This window comes from Tachyglossus aculeatus, chromosome 2, assembly GCF_015852505.1.
Source record: "Tachyglossus aculeatus isolate mTacAcu1 chromosome 2, mTacAcu1.pri, whole genome shotgun sequence".
Taxonomy (NCBI): Eukaryota; Metazoa; Chordata; class Mammalia; order Monotremata; family Tachyglossidae; genus Tachyglossus; species Tachyglossus aculeatus.
In genome coordinates this window covers 109,395,731-109,410,016 of record NC_052067.1, presented here as the reverse complement: position 1 = coordinate 109,410,016, position 14,286 = coordinate 109,395,731, and positions in this window count along the sequence as shown.

Sequence of the window (14,286 nt, the reverse complement as noted above, 5' to 3'; positions counted from 1 at the left end):
TGATAAAAATTCAGATCCCATTCATCAGTTAGGCAAGTTGATGCTCACATATTATAGGAATTCTATTTGACTCAGGAAAATCTGCCAGAGGATATTTGCAAAAACTGTATTTTATTTAAAAATGGTGGCAACTGCTCATCTACTCCTCCCATGGATGGCTAGTACATAAATGCATAATGACATGGATAAGCATCTGGCAGCAGTATTGGCAAGGCATGGGCATTGAAATGTCAGGTTGGGTGGATATAGTTAAGGTGGACTGACTACAGAGCGAAAGGTAACAGGATGGGGGTCCAGGGCTGTCTTCAGACAGCAAGTGAGTGAACCAGTTGCCTCATGGGATATAACATTGGGGATGGTGGCAGGGAATCTATCGAGTGGCAATAATTAAAATTAGAAAATGTCATCCCAAGTCAGAAGTGGGACCCATGAGTATGGGGTGCTTGGAGGGGAATGGCAATTCCATTCCATTCATTCATTCAATCATATTTATTGAGTGCTTACTGTGTGCAGAGCACTGTACTAAGTGCTTGGGAAGTACAAGTCGGCAACATATAGAGTCGGTCCCTACTCAACATCAGGCTCACTGTCTAGAAGGGGGAGACAGACAACAAAACAAAACATGTAGACAGGTGTCAAAATTGTCAGAACAAATAGAATTAAAGCTATATGCACATCATTAACAAAATGAATAGAATAGTAAACATGTACAAGTAAAATTAATAGAGTAATAAATCTGTACAAATATATACAAGTGCTGTGGGGAGGGGAAGGAGGTAGGGCGGGAGGGTTGGGGAGGAGGAGAGGAAAAGGAGGGCTGAGTCTAGGAAGGCCTCCTGGAGGAGGTGAGCTCTCAGTAGGGCTTTGAAGGGAGGAAAAGAGCTAGCTTGGCGGGTGTGTGGAGGGAGGGCATTCCAGGCCAGGGGAAGGACATGGGCCGGAGGTCGATGGCGGGACAGGCCAGAATGAGGCACAGTGAGGAAGTTAGCAGCAGAGGAGCAGAGAGTGTGGGCTGGGCTGTAGAAGGAGAGAAGGGAGGTGAGGTGGAGGGGTCTAGGTGATAGAGAGCCTTGAAGCCAAGAGTGAGGAATTTTTGCTTGATTCATAGGTTGACAGGCAGCCAGTGGAGATTTTTGAGGAGGGGAGTAACATGTCCAGAGTGTTTCTGTACAAACGCAATGGTTCTGTACAATGGCAATGGTTCTGGGATATGGGTGGAGGGATCAGAGGCACTGCCAGAGAAGCACTCCAGGCTGGGAACTTTGATTGGACTTCCATATGCATCATAATGTTATCCTATGTGCCAAATCTGGTTATAGAAGCGTTAGTAGTGATGGAAGTAATATTACTTATTAAGTGGTTACTGTGTGCAGACCACTGTATAACTGCTGGGAAGAAATGCAGAGGTGGGAATTAGACATAATCCCTGTCCCTCAGGTGGGCTCACCATCGAAAAATAAAAAGTAGAGAAAGGTTTGGCAAGAGTTACTTGTGATATAATGAAAACAAAACACTAAGACAACATAAAATTTTCCTCTATAGTCTAAGAATATACCACTGAATGTAAAATTCACTTATGAGTGTATGTATGGGTGTAAAGGCCAATACAGGCACACAGTCCTGGCTACATTGAAATATAGTTGTTTGTTAGGGTTTATTGATATCTGAGTTTTCATGAGGCAGTCAATCAATAAACCTATGGCATTTATTGAGTGTTTACTGAGTGCAGGCCCTGTATGAAGTGTTTGGGAGAGCACAATATAACAGAGTCAGTAGATGTGTTCCCAAACCACAAGGTGCTCACAGTCTAGAGGGAAAGATATTAAATGAAATTATAGCTATGTAAATAAGTACTGTGGGGCTGAGGTTAGATGAATGCCAAGTGCTCAAAAGGTATGAACTGAACTGCCAGAGCAACACAGAAGGGTGAGGGAGTAGAGTAAATGAGGGCTTAGTTGGAGGAGGCTTTTTGGAGAAGATGTGATTTTAATAAACCTTTGAAAGTAGGGGGAGTGATGGACTGTAAGATTTGAAGGGGGGAAGGAGTTCCAGGCCAAAGGCAAGGCGTGGATAAGGGGTCTGCAGCGAGATAGACAAAATCAAGATACAGTGAACAGGTTAGTGTTATAGGAGTAAAGTAAGTATGCTAGATTACAGTAGGAAATCAGTGGGGTAAGATGATTAAATGCATTAAAGCTAATGGTAAGGAGATCCTGTTCAGTACAGAGGTGGATGGGCAACACCTGAAGGTTCTTGAGAAGTGGGGAGATATGGACTGAAGGGCTTCTTTAGAAAAATGATTTGGGCAGAAGAGTGAAGTATGGACTGGAGTGAGTAGAGATGGGAGGCAGGGAGGTCAACAAGGAGGTAAATGCAATAACCAAGGTGGAGGATGAGTGTTTATATCAGCAAAGTAGCAGTTTTTAGCAGTTTGGATGGAGAGGAAATGGAGGATCTAAGCGATATTGTCAAGGTAGAACCAACAGGATTTGCTGACAGATTGAATATATAAGTTGAATGAAAGATATGAGTTGAGGATAATGCCGTAGTTATGGGATTTTGAGACGGAGGATGTTGGGGTTGTCTACAGTGATGGGAAATTTAAGGGGAATACAGCGTTTGTGTGGGAAGATGAGTTCTGTTTCATAAATACACAAATTTGAGTTGTTGGTAGGACACCCAAAGAGAGATGTCCAGAAGGCAGTCCTCTAGACTGTAAGCTCATTGGGGGAAGTGAACATGTCCACCAACTCTGTTATATTATACTTTTCCAAGCACTAAATACAGTGTTCTACACACAGTGAGTGCTCAATGAATACTGTTGATTGATTGAGGGGGAAATTCAAGACTGCAAAAAAGGAGAAGGAGCAAGGCTGGAGATGTAGGTTTGGGAAGCTGTGGGAACAAATGAGTTTTCCATGGGAGTGGGTGTAGAAGGAGATTGAGAACTGAGACTTGAAGGACTCCCACAGTTAGGGGATGGGAGACAGAAGAGGAGCCCATGAAAGAGACAGAGAAGAAGTAGTCAATCAGTTAGGAGGTGAAACAGGAGAGGACAGTGTCAGTACAGCCAAGGTTAGATAATACTTCCAGGAGAAGGGGTTAGTCTATAGTATTGAAGGCAGGTCTAAAGGTCTATGAGGATTAGGATATAATAGAGACCATTGGGTTTGTCAAAAGGAGATCACCGCTGACCTTTGGGAGGGTGGCTGTTGTGGAATGAAGGGGAAGGAATCCAGTTTGGAAGACTTCAAGGAGAGAGTTGAAGGAGAGGATGTGGAGGCAGCAGATGCAGAAATCTTTCTCAAGGAGTTTGGAGAAAAATGGTAGGAAGGAAATGGGGTGAAAACTAGGGGGAGGCGTGGTGTCGAGGGAGAGTGAATAGTTGAAGATGGTGGTCAGGGAAGCAAGAAGGGAAGGGGCAAGTGTTTCAATAAGGAATGAAGGGATGGTGTCAGAGGCACAGGTAGATTTTGAGAGGGAGTAGCATATCTCTTGAGCTACTGCTGGTCTTTCAGTACCTTAAAATTCGACCCACAGAACTTGTGTACACATTCCTTTACTCTGTCCTTTTCCCTATCTGAAGTGTATTTCAAAGTCTATAATACTGTTTCTCTCCAATAGACTCCAAGTTCCATGAGGGTAGGAATTGTATCTTCCAGTGATTGTATTATACTGTCCAAGTGCTTAGTACAGGACAAATGTACTGTACAATGTTTCTAGTCCTCTTCTCCATTTTGGATAAGCACTGCATTCCCAATTTACAATCAGGTTAATATGATGATATTTCCCAAGTTTCTCAGGGTGGTGAAATATATGAAGCCAATAAGAGGGAGTCAAGTGCAGAATGTTCATGACTTCCACATGACATGAACAAGTTGACATGGAGGTTATCAGATGATTAAAAGGCTCTAATCTTTATTTTCTTAACTTTCACCCTAACCCTCTAGAATGATCAGTGACAATCTAGAAGTAGAATTGTTGAAATAGGGGTTTTCTTGTTAAACAATCCATCTACAGTACAACTTTTTTAAGGAAGTTGGAAAAGCATTTGCCCTCAATGTATTTGATCATTACTGCACCCAAAATGCTGCAGCACAAAATTTAGTGTGATACCCCAGTACATATTTGATAAATGTCAGTAATTCTGATACATTATGACAAAAAAACTGCTTCTTCAGAATTTCAAATGTGTCTAGCTTTGTAGTGCTTTTAAACATAGGCAAAATAAGTTATTCATTTTTCCTTTGCAAGTCTGAGTTAATTATTGCTGCCTCATTTAGAAATGTCCAATGCAGGCAGACTCCTAATTCGAAATGGCAGTATGTAAAATCTAGAGAAACAACAAGCAGTAATTGTTGATAAAGTACGATATCTGAAAATCCACCCAGTATTGTGTTCAATCACAGAAGGGACTTCAACTCCCTCCCCACCTTTCTTTCCTATTTTCTGTATTTCCCACATAACCGTCCCTTTGCAGACATAGACTTAAAACCCAGCTCTCTACTTCAGCCAAGGTTTCAGAGGGAGCGAAGCAGCACCGATAAGGCTGGGTAGAAGAAGCAGAGATTTTAGGTAACACAGTCTCTCGCCCCAAATCTGTGTTGCCTTTGGTAAAATGGAGAAATAATAATAGTAATAATTGTGGTATTTGTTAAGCACTTAGTACAGGTACTGTACCAGGTACTGTACTAAATTTGTACTTCCCAAGCACTTAGTACAGTGCTCTGCACATAGTAAGTGCTCAATAAATACGATTGATGATGATGATGATGATGCTGGGGTGGTTACAAGCAAATCAGGTTGTATACAGTTCCTCTCCCACCCGGGCTCACAGTCTCAATTCTCATTTTATAGGTGAGGTAATGGAGGCATAGAGAAGTGAAGTGACTTGCCCAAGCTCACACAGCAGACATGGGAGGAAGCTGGGATTAGAACCCATGACCTGCTCCCAGACCCGTGCTCTATCCACTATGCCAATTGTGGTTATTGTTTTTATTATTGTTTCTATTATCATTACCCTCATGCGTTTTGTTAAGTGTTTACAATTTGTCAAGTGCTGGAGTAGATACAAGTTAATCAGGTCAGACACAGCCCCTGTCCCATGGGGCTCACAGTCAAATTAGGGAGAGAACAGGCTGCTTCCCCAACAAACCCTATCCCACATCCTCTCTAACCTCCCTGCCTCTAGCATAATCATCCCTTTCCAACCAATCGATCAGTGATGATAATGATGATGATCATATTTATTACGTGCTTATTATGTGCCGGGCACTTTTCTAAGCACTGGGATGGTTACAAGCAAATGGAGTTGGACACAGTCCCTGTACCCTGTGGGGATTACAGTCTCAATCCCCATTTTCTAGATGAATTTATTGAGCACTTACTGGGTGCAGAGCACTGTACTAAGAGCTTGGGAGAGTACAATACAACAGAGTTGGTAGATACGTTCCATGCACACAAAGGGCTGAGGGTCTAGTGGGTAATGTTATGGTTTCATTTATGTTAATGGAGAATAAAAAGAGATTTTTGGAATGTCTAATGTCACAGAGCATTGCAAATGAAGGAATTTCATATTTTTCCAGAGGTTCTGGAATGGGTTCAAATCTAGAACATGTAAGTCTATGGACAGGCATATCCTAAAATGCGTACATTCATGATAATCCTCTTTTAGTACAATGTAAGCACTTAGTACAATGCTCTGCAAACATATGCTCAATAAATGCCTTTAACTGGTTTGGAGACGCTTATTATGGCTGTATCATAGAGAAGACCTATATTTGCAAAATAGTGGGGTTTAGTGGAGTTTTTATTTCTCTGTGCTTCTATTTCAGCAAACCTTAGGCCTCAACTATGTTGAGCTTCATGTTTTTTTGTCACAAAATCTTATGAACATTTTTCACCCTGTACTGTGTCCACTGAGACTTCAAGGAACTCTAAAGTAATGCAGAAAACAATCTTGACACACCCTTCCCTCTCTGGACCTTTTGACATTTGTTTATTCTTCATGAGTATTCTTAAAAAACTTAAAATTGGGCAGTTGTCTAACACTTTTGTCATTTCCTAAGATTAAAACCCAATGATAATGGCAGTAATAATACAAGTAGAAGTTATTAAGCGCTTACTGTGAGCCAAACACTGTGTAAGTGCTGGAGTAGATACATTATTCCAAGATGGGCCCTGAATTGAAAGCAAGGTTTACGTCTCGTTGCCTCTTTTGCAACTTCCCCAGAAACCACTAAAGTGTTGTGCTTGAGATGAGAGTTTAATAACTGACACAAGCATTATGATGTTGAAGAAATGGCTTAATTTTTTTCATCACACATGATGCAAAGCCATCACTGATTACATGCTCATTTGCCCTGCTAAGAAGGCTCAGTGTCTCTCATTTGCAGTCTTTCTACTCCTGCTGCACTTATACAAACATCTTGCATATGCTCTTCCTTTGGTTTTGTTTCTTTTTCTTTCTCCCTGTTTACACTGTAAAATTTATCACCTTTTTATCAATTTCTTCTACGTTGTTCTTACACTTGAAAAAGACCATATTGAAATATGTAACCTGTTCTCTGTGAATCTTACAGTGTTGTTACCAGGGGAACTTGGCTTAGTGGAAAGAGCACAGGCCAGGGAATTGGGGGCCAGAGTCCCAATCCCAGCCCCATCACTGTCTGCTATGCCACTTTGGACTAGTTACATAACTGCCCTGTGTCTCAGTTTTCTTATCAGGGAAGTAGAGAAGCAGCATTGTATAGTGGATAGAGCACAGGCCTGGGAATCAGAAGGTCCTGGGGTTTAATTCCAGTTCTGCCACTTTTCTGCTATGTGGTCTTGGACAAGACACTTCATTTCTCTGTGCTTCAGGTACCTCATCTGTAAAACAGAGATTAAGACTGTGAGCCCCAGGTGGGACAGGTTCTATGCCCAACCCAATTTGCTTGTATTCACTCCAGCACTTAGTACAGTGCCTTGCACAAAGTAAGTGCTTAACAAATACCATTATTATTATTATCATTATTATCAAAATGGCACAATCTGATTATCTTGTTCCTACCCCTTTGCTTTATTAAGCACATATTAGTTGCAGTAGTTGGCACATAGTAATTGCTTCATAAATACTACAATTGTTATCATTTTATACTTTCGGACTGCTATTTTACCCATTGCAATCAATCAATTAATGGTATTTATTGAGTGCTTACTATGTGCAGAGCACCATATTAAGCACTTGGGAGACTACAATGCAACAGAGATGACAGACATTCCCTGCCCACAAAGACCTCATAGTCTAGAGAGAGAGAGACAGTCATTGAGGCAAATAAATTAGTTATGGATATGAACATAATTGCTGTGAGGCAGAGGATGGGTGCTCAAAGCATACAGATCCAAATGCACAGGCAACATAGAAGGGATAGGGAGTCAGGAAAAAGAGCCCTAAATAGGGGAGGACTCTAGGAGGAGATGTTACCTTAATAAGGCTTTGAAGGTGGAAAGAATAGGAGAGAACTAACTGATTGAATGATTTAAATGGTGAGGAGTTTCTGTTTGATGCAGAGTTGAATGGGAAGCTATTGGAGGTTTTTGAGAAGTAGTAAGGCTCAGACTGACTGCTATTTTAGAAAAACAATCCAGGCATCAGAGTGAAATACTGACTAGAGTCAGGAAAAACAAAATACAGGGAAGTTAGTGAGGAGGCAAATGCAATAATCAAGGCAGGGGGAGTAAATTGGAGGGCAGTGTGAAGAAGGTTTAAGGAGGAAGTAAAAAGATAGGAAGTAAAGGAGGAAGTAAAACATCTGGTGGGGACAGTGGGTATGGGAGTCAATAAGGATGGAGAAGTATTGATGTCAGGAGAAGAGAGGGAAGAGTTAAAGGAGGTGAGGATGAAATTCAAACGGATGAGGGCAACCTGGTGTCTGTTTTTTCACCAGCAGTGCTCTACAGCTCTTGCACAGGAGTAGAGGAAGCTTACTGTGTAGGTGATCCAGGGCTATGAGTTAGTAGTATGAGATCAACAAAGGAACAGGAGAATGAGGGAGTTGAGTTTAATGTACTGGGCAGTATTGAGGCCATTGATTTGTGCATCAAGAGGAAGTAGTTCGGTGTGGAGACCAAATGAGGCATGATAATAATAATAATAGTAATGTGTGGGATTTGTTAAGTGCTTAGTATATGCCATGCACTGTACTAAGTGCTGGGGTGGACCCAAGCAAACTGGGATGGACCCAGTTCCTGTCTCATGTGGGGTTAACAATTTCAATACCCATTTTACAGATGAGATAACTGAGGCTCAGAGAACTTAAGTGTCACAATGTCACACAGCACACGAGTGGCAGAGGTGGGATTAGAACCCATGACCTTCTGACTTCCAGGCTTGTGCTCTAGCTACTACACCATGCTGATGATTTTAGAATATTGGAGGGGGTCAAAAGATCAGAGGTCTCTATTGGAGAACAGGACAGATTTGTTTGGAGGGAGGGAGAGATAGCAGGTGAGAAAGTTATGGTCTGATAGAGGAATTTCAGATTTGGTAAAGATAGAGATTATTTAGTGACTAGAGATGATGCGATCAAGTGTGTGCCCAAGTTGGTGAGTATGTGATGTGGGATGGAGCTGAACATTTTTGGAGTTGAGGGGTGATAAGTAGCAGTCATGGGGACAACCATGTGGATATTGAAGTCCCCAAGGATCAAGGTAGGGATGGAGAAACAAAGAAGGATTGTGAGAAAGGGATCAGAAGAGCTCAGAAAGTTGGAGGTGCAGCCTAGGAGGTGATAAATGACCATGACTCATAACTGCAGTGGGTAGTAGAGGATGATATGTGACTCAAAGAAAGGGAAAAAGAGGGATGGGGAGGGAGGATGGTGTGAAAGCAGAATTGAGGAGTGAGAAGGACCCCAACTCCTCCCATTTACCTAGTGAATCTTGGGAAGTTGGAAAAGAGGAGTCCCACCTTGCGGGAGCAGCAGTGACTCATTGTCATCCGGCGTGAGTTAGGTTTCAGTAATGGCAAGGAGGAGCAGTGACCGGGTCAGGAATAGGTCAAGGATGAAGGGAAGCTTTCCCATAATAGAATGGAGGTTCCACAGGCCGCACTTGGCTGAGTCTGTGTGGGAGGTGCAGGAAAGGGAAGAGGTTGATGGCAGTGAGGTGTTGGCATGGAAAAGGGAATGAGGGATGATGCTGGGAAAGGATTACAGGGTTGGGGACCGTTATGGTGATTGAAACAGCACTAGGGGTGGAGAGGGATTAGATGGGAGTGAACTGAGGGGGCTGGCATGAGGGGAAAGGGCTAGGGGTGGTGGTACTGGGCAACAGGAATAAGGGAGTGGTGACCAGGGCAATAGGACTGAGGGGACATGTGGTACTGGGCAACAGGAATAAGGGAGTGGTGACCAGGGCAATAGGACTGAGGGGACATGGAGGGGCTAGGGTATTCATGAAAGGAAGTCTGGAACTGCAGTGCCTGATCTGGAGCACTCAGCTGTCAACACAGATTCCTCTGGTAGATGGGAACTCAGGAGCTCTCAGCTGGGGTGATCTCCAGAGTGAATGTGTGAGTGTTAACAAGTCATTAGCTACTGGTGGGCAAATGTTGTTATCCACGTATATGCTTTCAGGTATTCAAATTCTGCATGTTTGGATCATTTTAGTGCCGTCCCAAAAATCATATTATGAACTATATTTCTTAATCATCCTCAGGTTTGAATCAAATGTCACTATTAAATAGAGGTGGGTCTGTGGCATGTCTTTCTAAATCAAAATCAGGCATTCAAATTTTAAATATGTCTTCAGAATCTACATCCTTCCTTGGTGGCCTGCTTGATGAATCTGTATAGCAGAGTAGAGTGGTGTTTTTTTTTTCTACGCATCACAAAAATCCCATGATCACTAAGTTAATTCCATGAAATTTTGCTTTAATATACCTACACTAGGATATAATGCTCATGCTTTAAAATTACAGCCAAAGGCCCATCAAGCAAAATTATCATATTCACACAAAAATTTGTCCTCTGGAAAAATTATGAAGAAATTGAGCTCCTCTAATGAAAGCACTATAGTACAAAGTATTAATTCATGCCCTCACACACTTCCCTTCCACACATATATTTTATCATTGCTCTTTAATATTAAAACCAAAAGAAGCCCATCTCATACTCTAGAAACAGACTTGTAATCAGGGATTCTAATAGGCAAAAAATCTCAATTTCCTAGTCAAGTAAAATAGAAATTAATTTGAAGGAAAATATAAAAACAAGCATGCCATAATTTCCATTATAAAGAAGCCACAGACTTATGTGGGAGTTATAAGTTCACCATTCAGATTATAAAGTATTTCTAACCATTGATCAATTTGCCTCATTTAGACTGGCAACACTGGCTCGGCTCTTCCAGAATTTTTGCAGGTGAAATTTGCCTAGCTGCTCCATGGCCCATCCCAATCACTGCTTTTATCTGCATTATGGATTGAACTAGAAGCAGCAGACAGCTCCAGCCCCAAATACTAATAGTGTTTCCTTTCCTGCGGACTTTAAAGGACTCAGTCAGCTAGCGCCACTCTATCTCCCCTCACTAATCTCCTATTACAGCCCAGCCCTCACACTCTGCTCCTCTAGTGTCAATTTACTCACTGTGCCCCAATCTTGTCTATCTAGCTGCTGACCCCTTTCCCATTTCCCCCCCTAGTCTGGAACTCCCTCCCTTTCCAACATATACCAGACCACCTCTCTCTCTATCTTCAAAGAATTACTAATGTCACATCTTCTCCATGAGGTCTTGGCTGATAAAGTCCTCTTTTCCCTGGCCTGCTTTCCCTTCTGCATGTCAGTGCACTTGGATCTGTGACCTTTGGACATTTGATATTTGCCCTACCCCCAACCCCACAACACTCATGTACTTTTCTTTAAATTATTTATTATAAATCACTTATTTATTCATATTAATGTCTGTCTCCCCCTCTATCAATCAATCAATCAATCGTATTTATTGAGCACTTACTGTGTGCAGAGCACTGTACTAAGCGCTTGGGAAATACAAGTTGGCAACATAAAGACTGTAAACTCATTATAGTTTACAGACTGTAGACTGTAAACTCTGGACTGTAAACTCATTATAGGCAGGGAACATAGCTAATTATCTTGTATTGTACTCTCCCAAGTGCTTAGAACAGTGTTCTGCACAGAGAAAGTGCTCAATTAATAACACTGATCAATTTATTGATTGACTATGGGGTACTAGCTTAAGGGCATATGAGTCAGGGAGCTGCTATTATCTTGAGTTCTCCCTGCTGAGGACCTGCCCTTTACCCCCACATACATTTGAAGCCTGGACCACCCTTCCTGTTTCTCTTCAAGCAAGATAGGGAGCAGGGAATGGGAGAGGGTAAGGGAACTGAGAAGCAATAACCCATCACTTCACCCAACAATCAAGAATATGCCCTGAACAACTACTATGAATACAGAACCATACTAAGTGCTTGGGAATGTGTTATAGCAGTGAAGAATGTGTCCCTGACCTCAAGGAGTTTATAATATAATGCATTCTGAAGGAAACAGTATGGAGAGAAGATGAGCAAGAAGAGTGGAGAAGTGTTCATCGTGGCCATCATTGACAGAAGTTGTGATTTGCAAGCTGCTTGAGGAAGGGATCATGTCTGCCTCTCTATTGTACTCAAAGGCTCTCCGCACAGAGTATGTGCTCAATAAATGCCATTGACTGATTGAAACCTGCCACAGTTTTCTTTACTGACACTTCCCACTCACTGATTTTTTTTCTGATGTGGTCCCCTCTCTAATACTCTAAAAGGGTACAACTGTAGAACATTCCCAAGATTTGGGATTTTTCCAGGCTGGTGAATTCACTTCATACAGGATCAAAGACTGTCTTCTCACTTGCCATCCTGCTCCTTTGTCCCTGCTGACAATCATTTGCCTTTCTTCTGCCCCTGCCCCGGGTCTGAGAGCTTCCACAATGAATTTTCTTCCCCACCAAGTCATTTTCTTCCAATAAACACCTGAGCACCTATGTACTCACAACAAACATCCAACATGTCAGTCTGGGAAGCTAAATTCCTTTGACAAGTCCCTAGGAGAGTATTTGTCTGCTTTGGTGTCTATCAACATAATAATGTATCAACAAATGGTATTGGCTGAACATTTACTGAGTGCTAAATACTGTAAAAAGGTATTTATAGATAAATCAATCAATCTGTTGTAGTTATTGAGTGTTTATTATGTGCTGAGTACTGAATTAAGCTCTTGGTAGAGTAGCGTGGTTTAGTGAATAAAGCATCGGGCTGGAAGTTGGAAGGACTTGGTTCTAATCCCTGCTTCATCACGTATATGCTGTGTGAACTTGGGTAAATCATTTAACTTCTCTGGGCCTCAGTTACCTCATCTGTAAAATGGAGCCTGAGCCCATGTGGGACAGGGACTGTGTCCATCCTGATTAGCTTGTATCTACCCCAGTGCTTAGAACTCTACTTGGGACATAGTAAGTGCTTAACAAGTACTATAATTATTATTATTACAATATAACAATATAACAGAAAGGTATTTGATGACTGCATGTGGAGCAGTTAACTAGGAGCCTGACACATCATCAAGTTCTGCAGAGGCCGGAGGTTTTTCCATGGAAAGACAAGAGCTGGATCAGAGAAGATAGATACTGGATTAAAGCCCAGCAGACTCTAAAGCTTCTTATGGAAAGAGAATGTTTCTACCATCTCTATTGCATTGTACTCTCCTGAGCTCTTAGTACAGTGCTCTGAACACAGTAAATGCTCAGTAAGTACCACTGATTAATTGATTGGCTGATCTTTTTGGATTGTCCACCTTGCAACTGGATGTTGCTGGCTCTAAATTTAGCAGGCACTCAACAAAGTTTGGCAAATACCCTAGGTGGTTCCTCAATTAAAGATCTTCACCATTGTGGTATTTCCCTTACATCTGGTTGTTTCACCTTGCCATATCAGTGAGGTGTTAGTAAGTCAGGGATGCTGAAAATAGCTGAAAGTGGGAGCCAAACTAAGCAGTACTTAGCCTGCTCAGTGGTGTAATGGCTGACAGCACGCTGCTGGGTAGGAACCGTCTCTAAATGTTGCCAACTTGTACTTCCCAAGTGCTTAGTACAGTGCTCTGCACACAGTAAGCGCTCAATAAATATGATTGAATGAATGAATTATCAACATTATTCTGTGATCACTTGAGCTGAAAATGAGTTGTACCTGTAAAAATTATTTGATGCCCTTTGCAATGTGCTGCATCCTGGCCTGCCTATTCACTCAGTGGGCCTGGGACTGGGAAGGGTGAGAGAGTGTGAGTGGTGTTCCCCTAACCACTAGCTCTAGAATCACTATCTTCATGCAGCTTCTCAGACCCAAAATATTTGTGACTATATAGCCTCAGCCAATGTTTTTGGCTTGACTCTCCATCACTACTGAGGAAGCTCCAGCCTGTATAAAGAAGTTCTAGCATTTCAAATGCACAAAAAGTTGTTGGAAAGTGATGCAGTAGGTCAGTTTAAAAAAGTTGGGACATTAATATATTTTTTTCATTTTGATGTCAACATTTTAATGATTATAAATCTCACTAATGAACAAATAAGAAACTTATTTGAATGTGTTTGGGATATTTGCTCCATAGATGATTGGACATTATTTCCAGATGCCTCTAGCAACTCCCTTAGTAATCACCTTCATTGTACCTTATGGTTTCATAAATCTTTCTAGGTTCTCCTTGACGATCTATTTTTCTGTTTGATATTTAAGTCTGTATCTAATTTCATGTCTCTATAATACCTAGGACATCGTTGCTAGGAAAAACATAATAAAGCTAATGACCACTATGTTAGGGACACACTATAATAGCATCAATAATGACATTAATAATGTCTTGACAAGCAGCAAAGTATCCATTCTGTAATATCTGTGGACACGGGAATATCCCTCCTGGTTTAGACATATCCAGCTTTCATTAAGTCTATTTGGTTTATCACTACTTTTACTGTCATTCAGAATCATCAACAGGCACTGAATAGTCTCTCAGGAGATGAAAATGTTTTTGCATTCTGAACAAATTTTAAACATTTTAACAATTGCTGTACTGGATCAATTTATATTCTATTACCAATATGGGCCAATACAATATTATAGTGATAGTAGTAGTAACAGTAGAAGTAGTAGTAGTAGAAATTGTACCTCTTGTGTGCAGAGAACTATACTGGGCACTGGGAAAGAATATTTTGAAGAGAATTAGTTATGAGCCTAGCCCCAAAAGGCTCTCAATCTAA